Source organism: Anopheles marshallii, chromosome 2 (genome assembly GCF_943734725.1).
Source record: "Anopheles marshallii chromosome 2, idAnoMarsDA_429_01, whole genome shotgun sequence".
Taxonomy (NCBI): Eukaryota; Metazoa; Arthropoda; class Insecta; order Diptera; family Culicidae; genus Anopheles; species Anopheles marshallii.
In genome coordinates, this window is record NC_071326.1 from 70232828 (window position 1) to 70248120 (window position 15293).

Sequence of the window (15293 nt, forward strand, 5' to 3'; positions counted from 1 at the left end):
CCACTGGGCCGGCCAGATCTAGGTTTGCAAATCCTGAATCTGAATAAAATAATCCAGAAAATTAAATAAGAACTATTTATTCTTTTTTACATGACTTTTTCTGCAAAATTTCCACAACTTTTGATAATAATTTTGAGCTAATTTCTAACTTTTCTTTAACCAAATATGCATCAAATTTGATTTACAGTTTACTCACGTTAAAAAGTCTATGATCGTTTGTCTTTTAATAAGAAAATACGGAAAAAAGTCTTAACTACTTAATAATATCCTAACTTTACGCATAAAGTAAACAGTATGTATCAGTATGGATAGTAACGGAAGTATCTTGTTTATAGCTAGCGATCTTAAACGATACCCCAGCAATGGAGCCATCCATTTCACACGGAAAGCTTTAAATTGATAATGGCGCAATAGAGTAAATTGAATCATACGCAAACTAGACACTCTAAACAAACACACCCCGGTAAGGTTTCCTTATCAGATGAAACGCGTTTGGGAATAAATGTATGTGCGCGGAGTTTTTTGCTACAACAGATTTACGATCGTTGTAAGCATTGTTTACCCTTTCCAACTGATACCACTCAAAAACCATTCTCCAACCCCGAAACTAAACAGTCGCGCGATACACGCAGTAAAGAGTGGTGAAGGAAATTAATGACACATTAAACAGCCCAAAACCTCCTGCCTCCTCCCATGACGGCACGAAGGTCATGGACACACTTGCACCTTCGAGCCGGGTGACTAACGTTGCCGAACGTGAATCTGCTGGCAGGGTAGAAATTGAATTCACACCCATTAGGCAGGCCAAGTTGCTTTCGTTTTTTTTTCTATTTTGATTCTTTTGGGGGATGACCGCCGTCAAATTATTCGCATTCTCGTATCGTTTTAAATATAGCATCACTAGCAAACATTCATTCTTCATCGGGTTTGTTTGTTTGCAAAGACACACACACACACACACGATCGACACTCTAAAATATAGCAGGCAGAAAACAGAGTCAAAAAACGATCACTAGCTGTTGCATGAAATTTCTCCCACCCTTAGGCAAACCGTTAACCGCATGGGACGCAGATTAGATGGTGACACTTTTTCGCGTGGCGTAAAACTTCACCAACCCCACAACAAAACGTCACGAGCGGTTGGATCGACAACAAACCAATCATCTCGCGCATATCGGGTCGGGTTGGCAGATATTATGGCACCGGATCGGACTGTTACCAACTGGTTACACACGCAGCTCACACCCCTCTCGGTCTCCTCACCCGAGGATCAGACGATTCCGCGTCGTGCCAAGTGGACGCGAACCGCTGAAGAGCAGCGTCTAATTTAGCGAACCGTAAGCGTGAAATACAGAATTTCCACACACATTTCGTTCGCTCATCCGTGAGTCAGCCGTGTTTTGCTTTTCATTTCGTTGCCAAGGGTTCGGCGGTGTCGCGGGTTAGTGCCATATGGGCACGAGGTGGCCGTGTCGGTGTAGCGATCGAGTTTAAGCGAACAGATTGGAAACTTAACACCAGACTCCCCGCCTCGGTTCCATTTCAATGTCAATGGTTTCACTCCGCTCCGGGTTTTCCTGATGTGATATTGTTTTCCTTCTGCATTTCGCGCGATCCCAAACGGCCAATGTCAAAATAAACAGCTGCTGTTATACACCCGCGTACTAATAGCAGACCGTCTAATCCTCCTAAGAGCGAACGGGTGATATTTGTTTTGCTGTAGAGAGACAATCTTAAAGCGATTCCGACATTAGAACATTCGTCACAACGTGCGTGCTTCTTAAGATAATGGATTGTATTTTAAAGTCAATAAACAAACGGGAAGCATCAGATCAGCGCAAGGAATTTACAATCGGAGCGTCCTATTAAGTGCCCATACGGAGCGTCCTATTAAGTGACCCACCCTGGGAGGCGTTGTCGGTGTGGGGGTGTTTTATTTTAAAACCTTTACCGACCCTACACCCGTTACTATGTTTGGACACGGTGGCCGATCGGCACATCGCTCAACTCAGACGCGGCTTCACCGCGAGTCGACCACTCGTCTGGCACGAACAAATCGCCTCGCTCAGCCGATTAATCAAGGGCATGTTTTGACACGAGTCCATATTTAGTGGAAACGAAGCGACCAGGCGAGTGCATCTCGCTTTAAACCGTGCCCCGAACGGCCCAGGTGAATATTTCACTGCCATAGCGTTACAAATTTTGTTTCACCGCACACAGCTACCCCGTGACGAGGGGGGGAGTATTTGTGTCGCGCAGCAGCGACTTTTAGCGCAACAGATTTGTGATAATTAAGATGTTTTGCTACTGCCAAACGTGTAACAAGGCGCGACAGTAATTAAATGGTATACTAATGTTTACAATCAGCAAACAATGGACGGCAGAACAGACAAAATCGAGATTCGGTATGCTGAATTGACGTGTTTATCAACGGAAAGAAAAACGCTCAAGGCGAAAGAATGACAACAACAGACGCTTAGTTGGTGACACGGTGTCTTTTCTCGTGCGCCTTATCTCGATTGAAAATGGTAAAAATAGATACACGCAGTTCGTTATACCATTCCTTTGCATTCGGTGCCAAAGTGAATATGATATGTTTGTTTTGATATGCAGTTTGGTAGAATATTTGCTTTGCATCATGTACAATTTTTTTTAAAGAATTATTGACACACCAACATTAAGAATGTTGTGACGTAAATAAAGAAAAGCTCTTTGTAATACCAATAAATGGTGGGAATCGTTTCTGCCTCGGGTCAGATGTGAGAATATTATTACATTCAATATTTTCAACATTCTCGCCAAGCTAAAGGCTTCTCCGTATCTCCAAATCTTGAGGCCAGATGAGTATTTCGAATGAATTTCTCATTAATCTTGCGACAAATGCGATTTGTTTATTCTAAACAGCTTCATTCCCATTTACCGAATGTTTCTTCGAATCAAAAAAACGTTATGTTTATAAGTCCAACTTACTTACTTAACTTAGGCGCTACAACCGCTCTGCGTTCTTGGCCTGTTGCAGGAGGTCTTTAAATAACTCATGGCCTAGGGCTTTTCTGGCAGGCGCATCAACGCCAACACTCCATCTCAATTTGGGCCTGTCACGCCTCCTCTGTCCATGTGGACGACCTAAAAGGACTTTGCGGGCTGGGTCGTCCGCTGTTATTCTCATGACGTGACCAGACCACCGGAGCCTGGTTAGTCTAATTCGATGTACGGCAGTAAGTTCGCCGTACACCTGGTAGAGCTCGGTATTGTCTAGGCTCCTCCATTGACTCTTTACACACACGGGATCAAAAATCCTTCAGAATATCTTACTCTCGAAGAGGTTTTCATCAGATTCGGACAAAGTCCATGTTACAAAGGCGTATGTGAGTACTGGAAATATATAAGTTCTGTCAATATAATCCCAGCTTCGTTCGTCCGGACAGGTGTTTTGAGTAGAGCAGTTTACTCAGCCTGTAGGAAGACCGGTTGGCAACCAGCACCCTAACGCGAATCTCAATATCAATGATTTTGTCGGTGCTGTAGCATACCTGGTTCTCTGAAGATATAGACCCATGCAAACGTCAACATATTTGTTTTGAAATAGATTAAGATCGATAATTTCTTTAAGATTTTCATTCAAAATCTAACGACAAAGATATCTTTTAAACCTCTGAGGCAACAGCTCCCATTGAAAAAACATAGTGGTAAGAGCGATCATTCAAAGAATTGCCCTTGATACATGGTGTCAGATAGAAAGACATTTTTGGCAGTTTCGTCAACTGAGCTCCCACTTCTAATCAGCCACTAGTAATTAACTGAAGAATTTAGAAAATGTAAGCCCTTCACAAATGTCTTGTTCGAGATCACCCAAACCAAGAGTGTGCCGTGTACAGAATGCTGCTCAACACACGCTGTACAACATTCCGCAAAGCCATCCCACAATCACGCCTCATTACCGGTTTTAGTTTCATTCGGTTTTAGCGATAGGCCATTAAACCCGCCGAAGGTGTCCTACATCGCCAAGCACGCAAATGTGTGTTCTGCTTTGAATGCAACCTTAGAACGGTCAACACAGGACACAGACCCGTCACACTTTCAAGGTACATCGCCGGACATCAGTTTGACGAAGATTCCCCATGACCTACAGTGAAATAGTTTCGCTACGAGAATCAAACCGACCACAACAGGTGTCCGCACAACCGCTCACGGGGCGAAAGGGATCACAGATTATTTTGTGTTTTTTTTTTGGTGGACAGCTTGACCCTTCCGTTGATACGGTAATTTATTCTGACGTTCACTCCGTGCAAAACCGAGTGTCCCCTTTCGCCGGTGTACGTAAACACGGCACGCAGCTCTTCAACGCGGCGACAGCACGCGCGGACTGGTGCGATCGGTTGACAAACGATGAGTGAGCGCAAACCACGAAACCGTTGATGATGATCATGCCGCGAGGTCGTGCGTGTATGCCGCTTGTTCCGCTGCCGGCCATAGCACCGGACACATTCGCGATCATCGTGATCGTAACCGGGGGTGAGATTAGTGTTGCGCGGGGTAATCTCACCCATCAAACGAGGGGCTCACACAACCGTGCCGGATTTCGGATACGAAGCGGGGATGCGAATTAAGCGAACGTGACTTCATCAGACATTCTTGACTTTGACGAGCGAAGAACGCAGCTACTGTGCGTATGCGAATGGTGACGAAAATAATCTCTAATTATTCGTACATTTCTGCCACTGGGGGAAGGGCGGCGTAAGACGTCGGGGGTATGTGCAGATTTAATTACGCATTCAACATTGCCTGAATGCCACTGTCCTCGCGGTATGGAAACCAAGGTTAATGAAACGAACTTCAAGGACCACCACACGTTGCGCTCACTTGCGGTTTTTTTTCGTCCTTCGTTCGCAAGCATAAACCACCAGTCCGTTAGTAGAGCACCTGTGAGACCGTTTGAGATCTACGGATAGAGTTACACCAAGCGTCTTCAAGGTGCCAACCTTAACGATTTAGACAGTGTATCTTTGTATAGAATTAAAGCTAGATTACTTCGCAACACCTTGATTGTAATAACTGTTCTACAAGATGTGGCGATAGGTAAGGCACGATTTTCAAATCGTTAAAGATGTGGCATTTCATCATCAACTAGCTCATAACCACACGTCGGAATGCCGTATTATAATGAGTAGCGTAATGCAGATCGACTGCAAATGGCACGTCACTGTGAATTTAATTTAACTTCAATATTATACGGGACCTTCGTATAAGGAGAGCTATAATCATATTCGAACTGTACTGCGCTTCGCTAATCGTGATGTACGTACGGTCAAGAATAATTTATACATTGAGACAACGGTCATCAATTTTGCTAATGCTTCTAATAAATTCCATGAGCATTTTCATGTTATAAACATGTGACATATCGAACTAATATAAAAGTATATATAAACTGTCTATATTTTTTATAACATACTAATGATCCTCAACTTTGGGAGGATAGAATACTTGCTAAAAGTATTGTTTTCATCTTTCTCATCTAAATTTCCTTTTATCTTGCAGGTCAAAGTTACGTTACACACTGTATCGCATATTATAAAATGTCATTAAAACATTAAGTTGAAACAAACTACATAAGATCTTAAATGAGATCTTAAATCAATCGTTCAAACCGTCCGCAAAACCGTATTGTTGCCTTCCTAGCGCTACCGTGATCGCAAAATCACGAACGATAAACCGACTGAAAAGGGATCCGATCCGCTTTAGAAAAGGATTAGAGAGGTTCATTGAGGTCTTTGGCGAATGCCCTTTCAACGTCGCCGTAACCATCGTAAACCTCCTTCCCGTACGCGAATGATTAGAGATTGCCGACGGGCTTTCCGGCCGTGGATATCGGTTGGCGTTGATCTACTTTCCATTTTTTTCATTGTAATGAGTTTACGCTTTTCGGTTCCCTCGGTGTACACCGGTGTTGGCACGCAGCAAACACCGCCAACTCGGTAGAGTTTCAATAGACCGCCACTCACGGTACACACCAACAGTGCTGTCGGTTCTAGCGCTGAGAACGCAAACGATGTTGTGCAAACGCGTCACTCTGTTGCGATTGCGGTCAACCGTGCGCCGTTGCAATCGAGCCGGTTAAATTACTCAACCCCAACCCACCGTGGAGGGGTTGGGTTTTGCTGTGTCTGGATGGTGTTAAGGCACACGAGTGTGTGTTTGCAAGAGGTTCGTTTTCTTTTTGCTACCTTCCACGGAGCAAAATCTGGCCCCGTGCTGGAGAACCGACGTCTAAAAGGTGCAGCGAACACTGCGAACCGTCGAACGAACGTGCCGTATCCGTCCTAAGTGCGCGCACAAGTCCGCTGTGGTCAGAGCTGTTGCCTTCAGCGCAAAGTACGCTTGCGGACCGGAGTAACTCCCCGCTGCGTGGTAGCCACTTCACCAATATGGCAATCGCGGTATATCCGATCCACGGGGTTGCGTTTATGAAGAAAAAAAAAGGAACGGCAGACCCATTACCGTTTGAGACCTTTACAATGCGAGCGCGATAGAGTGAGCGATGGTTCGCGCACGTTCCGTAATTGTGTGCCCCCAAAGCTACCGATGACTCGCGATCCGCACACACTCCACGTGCACCGGAGGCAAGCATTAGGCAAGGGTGCCACTGTTGGGGGAGAGGGCATTGCAACGCTATCTTCCCCGGAACTTCCACCCCGGGTACGGTACAGTAGTGGCTGCACTGTTTGCATGGCGAGATTGCGAGAGCAAAGTTCTCAGTATTTGTCCATATCTAGCCATAACTTCGCAACCTTACGCCATGCGTCGTTTACCGGGTGTAGGTGTTTCGTTCCGTGTAAGACACGGCACCGTTTGAGGGCTCTGCAGAAATGTGTTGATCCTCTCAAGGTCGGGCCGAAGATTGAGAGAAGTGAGTCACTGTGATACGGTCTTTCCTGTCGCTACCGTTGACCATAACAGATGATGCACCAAAAGCAGCTGGCAATTTGTAATAGTCATACCTAATAACGCTTGTCCTCTTTATGGGCAAAGACCCCCGAGGTATCTATATTCCCCAGCAACACTCTTGAGGCAGGGGATGTACAACGTCCGCATGACACATCACAGCCTCCGTAAACCAATCGCACCGGGTGACCAACGGTGACGCTTTTCTCTTCTCTCAGACAGCACAGTTTGGTGTCGGTTTTGGCCAAATTTCTTTACGGCAATCAACAGGCCACGCACTGCCGACGACAGTGGTGCCACTTTCTTCGTGTGTATTCGTGCGGGAACCATAAACCGTGTCGTTTTAGAAACTCGAAGGTTAAGAACGGGACAGCTGGAAAAGGAAGTTTAACCCGCCACTGGGATGCAATCCATTTTCGGAGCATTTTGTGGACGTCCTCGAAAGACGATGAAGAAACGGCGCTTAAATTCGTACCTGAATGCGTTTTTTTTTTTACTGCATCCATTAGTGCAGTGTCTCGCAGGGTTGATCGTATCATTTTTGCACATATTTATGAGTGTGCTCGCTTGTATGTGTGTATTGAGGGAAACTCAAGCAAAGTTTCAGCTGCAGGGGAAGTTCCTACCCATTCGTTTCGTCTTTATCCGCTAACCGTTTTACGTTGTTCCCAGAAAGCTAACATTCATTTGGTTTGATTTTTCTCCCCCTTGATCTTAAGGGTTTCTCCTCTGTATAATTTATCGTTTCTCGATCATTTTCTCGTCCGATGAGTGTGTGTCTGTTGCTGTTAAATAAAATCCCAATGATTCAGTGCCGTTCTCCGAATCGATCGGTTGGAATTCTCGCGCGATTCCGCGTGTGGCATCGTCGATCGTTGGGAAGCGGCTAGTGCCGCGAATGCCGGCGGCACGGTAATAAACACGCGAAAAATAAACACAATAGTAAACAACGCACGTAGAATACTTGCGGCAAAAGAAACGAAAGCAAAACCTGACCTAATGGAACCGGCAGGAAAGGGATTAATGGTACACCATGCTCTGTGCTGTTGCTTCTCGACCACCGGTTTTGCACGTCAACCAGGCAAGTTTTACTGCGTATGTACGTGTGTGCGTGTGTGCTGGTGCTCTTTCATGCGAACTTTTCTTCGGACGATGATGTTTCCATCTCGTCGGAAGATGGTGCTATCGTTCGCAGCCCAACAATCGCTTGCAGTTGGTTTCTTCTTGGTGGCCGGACATTTTTCCCTGCAACGCTCGTTTTGCCGTCATGAGCCGCTGGCCATGGGTTAGGCGTGGGGTTTCTTCTCGCAGCACATGACGTACGGATCGAAAGAAACAGCCCACAGTCTGGGCGTGTGTGTGTGTGTCTGTACGGTGGGATAGGCGATCGATTTGTAATGGTAAAAATTTCCAGCTTTGTGAATTGTTTTGTTTTCTCCCGTCACGACGGTTGCATTCGATACAATAAATCTACAAAAGAAGATAAGATTAATACTGTATCTAGCAAATGGTACTGGAATCGTCCCATAAACCACACACCGCAGATGGTTTATAAAGATAATCAGTCCTCCGCTAAAACAGAGCTAGGCACTGCTGCCTCACAACACAACCGCACTACGATCTGGACGAGGCTGGTTTTTTTTTTCCTGAGGCCTTAAAGACGACTTTCTTGCCTTCCGTTCGCGGGTTGCGAGCTGATAAGGAAAGTAGCAGAGCGATTAAAAGCTGCACCCCCTTTGCTTCTATTAGATTATTCTGAGCCACGAGGAAGGTGTATGTCCGGCCTGTTTCGTGCCTAATTTAATTACACTCCCTTGCGAGCGGCAAACGAAGGGTCCTTCACTTTTCCGTTTTGCCCATTTGGCCAACCATTCGGTCATCGATTGGTTCAGCCGCTAGCAGTTCATTGAACAGGGGAAGTTGGGTGGGCGTCTAGTGCTTCCCGGTTGAAGCGAATGTTTTCCCTTTTGTCTCTTAATCGAATCAGCCTCATAGTGATTGTGCAGGTTGGTTTACCCCCAAGTCTTCAGCAAACACCGGTCAGTATCAACCTGGGTTTTCTCTCGCGTAACAACCATTAACATACAGCCAACACCACGTTTGTATGCGCATGACCATCGATGGCGTGGCGGGGTTCAGATGTCATATTTTGACCGACCTGCAAAAGCCCATCGTGCATGCGGACGTGTTGTTGTGCAGCAGAGGCAAGGGCCAGTGTATCTGATTCATTAGAGAAAAAAGGCGGCTCGCGGACATTGGTGTCCCCTCCTTCTGCTTGAACCACACGCCTTTCTCGGATCGAATTTGAAGGTGAAGGCGCTCTCGGCCCCCAGGCACTCCCCCCATGGGTGAATGGGATTGTTTAGAGTTTGTAGCCTTTCCGTGTGCGAATCGTTTCTATCCCTGTCGATTGTTGCGATTTTTTCTGTTGTTGGCCCACTCGTATTTGAACTTTTTGCCTTCTTACGAGCAGGTTTCGTACGTGAAGGGACGCGCTTTGCGTCGTTTCGTTTTCGCGGACGTCTGGACCTTCAGCGTCTGACCGCAACCGAAGATGGGGCCATAGAATAGGACGAAAAGGTGATTTCTTCTTCGCTCCAACGTATCAAAACAGCATCTAAGCGGTTTACGGGGTGATACTTTTGATTTACTGATCTATTTAGCAACGATCTTTTTTTGGAGGTTGGTCACAGCATAGGTCAGCACTTCCGATTTTGCCGTATGGCCTTACAAAAAAAAGGTTGGTTTTGTCAAATTGACACATGTATTCCCATCGATTACTTCATTGGAATATGGTTATTTGTTGATATTCAGTTCAAAATTGTTCTATTCAAGGAATTTGCTGATTTGCTAGATGCATTGATACACACAAGAACTTGGGGAGGAAATTGTAATTTTCATTCGGAATGTAAAATTACAACCATCTGGCGAGTGAAACTCCAAACTACCGATGATGATTCACAGCAATATAGCTGTGACTACGTTTTCTCACCGCAGCTGAATCGCATGCGGAAAAATCGTATCGCCTTTATTGGAAACGTTCGTCTACGGAGATAAAAGCAGATAAACAGTGTTTTAGGAAGACATATCTTACCTTTTAGAAGACGGATTCCTTTCCCACAGGGATGAAAATGTCTTGGTTGCCTTCCAAAGCTGGAGAACAGAATATCGTTGATTCCAGGTTCAGGTTTTCTTCCAAAACGTCAATATCAGTTCCAACCAAAAGCACAATAACCGAAACGCAACAGAGCTTGTGCAGAACGGGTACAACACGGGTTTCACCCTTTCGAACGATTGGGCTTTTCCGATTACGATAACTTCCAGCTGGAAGGATGAAAATCAGATGAGACTAGTAAACACAACAATTCCTCTCCTCCAGTGACAGTTTTCCGATGAGCTTGTCACGTTGTCCCGTTCTTTCGTATCGATCCTCTCCTTTCATTCGATTGCTGTGTTGTGAAGCGTAGTAGGCAGCGCCTGCAATTCGAAAAGGACTTTTCACGTACAATGGGAGCGCGCGCACATCACACACACACACACACATAGACACAAGGATGCTATGGGTTTTGTTTTTCGCACTTGCTTTCCCTGCCACCGGAGGCGCGCGTCCGGGAAGGATGAAAAACAACTCACGACCCACCGTAAAAATGGCTGATGTTTACACAACTGCACGCACGAACGAATGACGGGCACATACACCCGCCCACTACACACATACGCACTCTACCACACGTCCCATGACGGTAAACCTTCGTAGGCCATGGTCGACGATCGACTCTCCTCACAGTCACCGATTCTCACTTCGGAACGATTTTTCTTACACTTTGTAGCGTGTATCGTGATTTCTATTCAACTTTTCAGGTGGTTGGAGTATAATGGGCGCACGGACGCGCACACCAACAAAAACAAAAATACCAGGACTCGCTTTTCCTTCTCGCTGCTCGATTATTGGGGTTATTTATCTGCTCGAAATTTCGATTCCGCACGAGAATCGACCGAGAGGAAAACCACTTTTTGACACACTTTGCCTTCGTTTCATGTGCGTTTTTCCTTCCTTCTTGCTGGGATGCGATTTTGAATGTTGACCGAATGGGTGTGCATCGCTGCTGATCCCGTCGTTTCGCGCAAAGGGAATGCACTTTTATCACTCCTAACCCACGACGCGTCGTCGCCGTTCCAGTAGCTGAAGGCGTTGTCGAAGGTCTCCGCGAGTGTTTGCAGCCAACGGCGACTGGTGAACCCTCCCCACACACGCACGGATTATGACCGTCCGCCGGACCGTCGTGAAGGATCAAGTACACGGCGCAGGGACGGAACACAGCACCCGCCAGTCTGTTCAACGTACCCGTTCAGCTGGCTACACCCACCGATAGGACGGCCGAGTTGCACTTGCATTATGCACTGCACAGTACCGCGGTCGATTGATTTTCTTACCAACAGCAGCAGCTGCCTTCGCTCGCGGAATGGGGCACGACTGTCAAACACACACGCACACATGCACCGACATACACCGTGAGTGAAAACTGAAAGCAGCAGCTGACTGGCTGCCTAGCAAATGGTACGACCGTTTCACGCCTTTACTACCAGCGGTCCCGGTTACGGTTGCACTTTTCCATCGTCAGCAAACACGGATCAAGTAATCCCCGACGACGACGAAACGCACCGATTGGGTATTTTTCGATTTTTTCGTGATTTGTTTCGTGATGTTTTCGATTGACGGCTGACGCACGGTCAGTTGTGAGGCGAAAACGGGCTCGACCATCGCATGTGGTTTGACAGTTCCCTTTTTTGACGTAAGCTGGTGCAGGTGACAGCACGCGTAAAATTTGTTCTGCACATGTGCGTTGATTTTCAATATGTTTTAGTATGGAAGTGATTTAAAATGTTTTTAATTATAAATTGAGCTTGGAAAAAGTATTTATAAAGACATAGTCGTGAGAATGTGTCGTTAATATTGAAAACATGGCAGACAAAATTGAATATCCGATAGTTTTTTACTTCATCGCACATAAATGCAACTGGTTTGCACAACAGGTAAATTGATGGACAAATAAAAAGTTTTTGGGAATTAAAGTTCTCAACTCAAAAAAAAAAGATTTAATTTTCCTCAACTGTCAGTTTAAAAGCCAATTTGTATGTTTTTCAAGAAAATGATTTATTGATTAGAATTGTGTTTTAAAAATGTCTGAAACAAGCATGGGACTGGTCTGATGGATCACAAATTGTGATAAACTTAAAACTTATTTCGATTTTGCTTAATTTGTTGTGAAGGTAGCTTGTGTTTCTTGCCTTTGATATCTTTTGTTATTGATTCTTTGTAGGAAATAAAAATTGTCCAAGTTGCTTTGAAATACAATGCATAGTGTCTTACATGCGCACCCGTTTTCCCATGCAACAATTTTGCAACAAAAACAAGTCAATAGCTTTTGGTTTAAATAAGTTGTTAAACGCAAAGCTGAGCAAGACCTACAACAATAAAAACATAGTCTCGTATTGTTAAGGCCAATAGAAGTATTAATTTGAAACAACTGTGAAAGAAATAGGGGTATTTACAATGATCTTGTGCCTCGGTTTGCTGTCTAATAAACCGAAGGTTTTCAATCGAATATCTCGTCCTTGACTGTTCGCTTGCTTAATCGTGACTTAGTTAAGAAAGACTTGGATGTGGTCTAGGGTAGCTCTCATCTACTCGCTCGAATGATCACGACTTCTCAGATCTCCTATGCTTGAAAACTTAGAATTGTTCGCCTCGTCAGATCGTACGCACGCCTTTCTCTCTTTTTCCGACATGCAACAGCATCGTAGGCCCCCTTGAAGTAAATACTTTTTCTAAGAGCTTGTTTATGCCGCAGTTGTGAAATCACGACTTGAATAAAAAAATTCCTAAAATTAGATCAAACTATTTAAGGTCGATTGGAACATTCAAACACTATTAAGCTACTGCAGCAAAGGTCTTGTGCTATTCTAATACGCTACCTCGTTTGTATCTGGCAAGAAGCAGATAAGACTTTTACTGACATGAGCATACATCGAGGGACGACCAACCAGTGTGTCTAAGGTTGAAATGAGTGGTTTAAGAAGCTACATAAAATGAAGCGATAAAGAAATGAAACACTGGGCAGGGATGAGCGAACCGAAGACGTCTTTTCAATTTGCACAATCACTCGAGTGCACCGATTCAATCTAATTGGATTGGTACTCATCCATATGCATTCACGACCGTGCGGGGTGAATCCTTGAAGTTTTCCCCATTTACCGATCGCGCACCATAAGAAATGCCTCATTTTCTTCTTCGTGTCTGCAACCAGGACGCTGGACGGTGAGTCCGGAACAGCTTCGGGAGCAAAAGGAAAAAAAAACCGTACGCACGACCCGTTTGGGTGCCACACGGTAACGAGCGCCAGAAAGATAAAAGTACCCGTAGCTCACTTAAACAGCGATAAAGGAGCAAACCCCATTCAGCACTTCCCCATGTCTCAGGACGAAAAAGTGAAGGGAAATGAATAGAAAAATAATTACATTTTCACATTTCCTTCCTCATTTCGGGACAATTTCGTGTGTGAATGGTTTGAAGCAGGAAGAGATAGGATATGGAAACGCGAGGGGACCAAAATTTACATCTTATTCGTCCTACTGCCAAGTGTGACCGGTAAGGATGCCCTTTAGACCAGACAGTATCCTTTTCATCGCGGAAGGCAAACTTTCGACTAAAAAAAAAAGTGCTGAGATATGAAGTCATAAGTGAAAATATCTTCTGACCAAATGTGTTTCTTAATGCCCCGCTGGAATGGGAATAAAAAGGTGGCAAAGTAGCAACGCTGATGTTGGAGCATTTCGTATGGGTTTCAACTGGCGTCGAGTGGCTTGCCAAGCTGTATCACTGATGGGAGGGTGGGTTTTCGCCGGGTCGTAACCGTAATTGTGCACGATCGTTGAATCGTCGGCGCTAGTTAAATTGAGTAGAAAAGAAACTCACTTCGTCAGTCAAAAGGCGTAATCATGAGCATAAATATATTTCGCAATCTACATGCTACCGCTGCCATCACACAGAAATGGACGAATTTCAGTTGACACTGCTATATAATAGGTCTGGAAGTAATTGTAACTGCAGATCAAATAAGGAACTTGCCCAATGTGCATTACAAACATGGGAAAAAGCGAACGAAGCTATGATTATGATCGTTAGTTTGTAAAAAAAGAAGCAGAATAAAGGAGATTGAATTGTGGAGAGCTTTAGAACCTAACTAGACATAATATTTTAGAACTCAGTTCAAAATGGAATGATTACGACGACTACTTTTTGCGTTGTTAGAAATTGTTCCGTTGCCGTTTTCAAGTGCTTTTGACGTCGAAACGCTTGATCTTACATGTGACCTTCAGTAAACATGTGAACACTATCGTTTCTTTCTCCACCCGAGTCTGTGTAGAGCATGTTGTCATGCATAATGATGATGCTGTCTGGCAGGTATGAATGCACATACGGAGCGCAGTTACTGTAAGTGTTGTACGTTTGTTTATTCGTATCGTTAGATCCCTTCGTGCAGCATAGACAGCTGCAGTGCAGAAGCTAGTATGGGATCGTACTACTGTTCCGTTCCCCTGTCGTCTGCTTCAGTCGAGCGTTTTGCTGTAATTGGCGCAATTATGAACAATTGGAAGGCTTTTGTTTGGACGGCTAGACCGGTGATCAACGCACCGCTGTCACTGCACTTAAGATGATGGCAAGTGACGGAAATGGCTAATATTCATTAGCTGCACATGAGCACAGCTCAACCGGAAGGCAAAAGTGACCGGCAGAAGAATAATTATTTGAAGGTTGCGAAAGCTTGCCCGTTGCCCGAGCATCTGCATTAGTTGACTGTAATGAGGGCATTTAATTAGCAAAATCAATAGGTGGAGGAAGATGTGTGAGATACTTTTGTCTACCTGTGGGGAAATTTTGATATTTTTTAACGCAATGTAGTTAAATTTAATGTTGAAATTTTTATCATTGTATAAATGTTATTTACAATTTACAAGATTTACAATCGAATTGATTATTATCACAAACTGGAACCAGATTCTTTTGCGCCGAGAAGTATGCAATGTTCAATTACCATTCAGCTTCACCGGCATAAGGAATACTGGTATACTATCAAATGTGAAATTAACGTCCTACGCATTGCATACTTTCTGGCGTTGTTAATCAAACTGAGAATTTAGTCAAATTATCCTTTTTCCAATTTTCTTAAAGTTCTGTTAAAAATAAAGTTGCGAAAAATTGAATTAATCCTCATATTGTTGCTGGTCACGGGAAATTTCATCCGTTCTCCTGTTGCCACCATAGCAAAACCATAATTAATACCAAT